The sequence below is a fragment of the Buceros rhinoceros genome, unplaced genomic scaffold, assembly GCF_000710305.1.
Source record: "Buceros rhinoceros silvestris isolate BGI_N320 unplaced genomic scaffold, ASM71030v1 scaffold20571, whole genome shotgun sequence".
NCBI classification, from domain to species: domain Eukaryota; kingdom Metazoa; phylum Chordata; class Aves; order Bucerotiformes; family Bucerotidae; genus Buceros; species Buceros rhinoceros.
In genome coordinates this window covers 5,326-5,582 of record NW_010393936.1, presented here as the reverse complement: position 1 = coordinate 5,582, position 257 = coordinate 5,326, and positions in this window count along the sequence as shown.

Here is a 257-nt window from a genome sequence, read left to right as displayed (position 1 = left end):
ATTTCTGTGTACGACAGCTGGAGCCCAAGGTGCAATTCCTTCTGTCTCCCCAGCTCGGGGCTTTGCGGCGTGCGTGCAAGCTCGGGTGCACGTGTCTGAGCGCAGGAGAGATGCGGCGCTGGCGGGTGCTGGATGGTCTGGGTGAAGGCTGCGCCGTTGCCTTGCGACCCATCCCACCCCATCTCTAGCCTCCAAGGCGCTGCTCTCTTGGTAATCCCTAAAATCTTTTGGCAGCTCTGGGCCATGGGTGGAGCTGG